At 37.4% G+C, this 577-nt stretch overlaps 1 protein-coding gene across 1 annotated transcript in view; it reads right to left on the bottom strand.

Moving 5' to 3' along the window:
* Positions 1-577, bottom strand: part of LOC104910873 — a 4,550-nt gene that overhangs the window by 3,805 nt on the left and 168 nt on the right. The window lies entirely within an intron of this gene.

Raw genomic sequence — 577 nt, 5'->3', positions numbered from 1 at the left:
GGGGGTGGAGCTTGAAGATCCTTGAGGTCCCTTCCAATCCAAGCCATTCTATGATTATGTGACAGAAGCAGAAGTTTCCAGAGCTGCTCCTCAGAGCCACTGAAGGTTCTAAAAAGACCTAAGTCATGCTATATAAGCCTACAATTACCTATGATTGTTTTAACGTATGCATGGGTAAGTAAAATTGGATTGACTTTTTAACTAGATTAAGCCTCCAAAGTCTGAGTCATCTGAGGCCAGATTTCTTTCACCAGTGGGGAAAATAGAGACACTCGACAGTAATTTCAAACTGTTGATTTTCTTCTAAAACCTCTCATTACAGACACTGCATGTTATTGTTAAAAAAAAAAAATAAAAAAATAAGTACCATAACTGAGTTCTATTCCTGGCTCAACCACCAGCTCAATATGACCTTGGGCAAGACACTTAGTTTCTTTGAGCTTCAGTTTGTACAGCTGTAGAATTGAGTAAAAAAAAAATTAAAACTTCACAGAGAACCAGATGCTTCAACTAAGCTGAGGTTTACCAGAACAAAACATAAAGCCAAAATAAAGCGAACACTAAAACAGTTGCTTGA

This window comes from Meleagris gallopavo, chromosome 4 (genome assembly GCF_000146605.3).
Source record: "Meleagris gallopavo isolate NT-WF06-2002-E0010 breed Aviagen turkey brand Nicholas breeding stock chromosome 4, Turkey_5.1, whole genome shotgun sequence".
NCBI lineage: Eukaryota > Metazoa > Chordata > Aves > Galliformes > Phasianidae > Meleagris > Meleagris gallopavo.
This window is presented reverse-complemented; position numbering and strand designations above follow the sequence as displayed.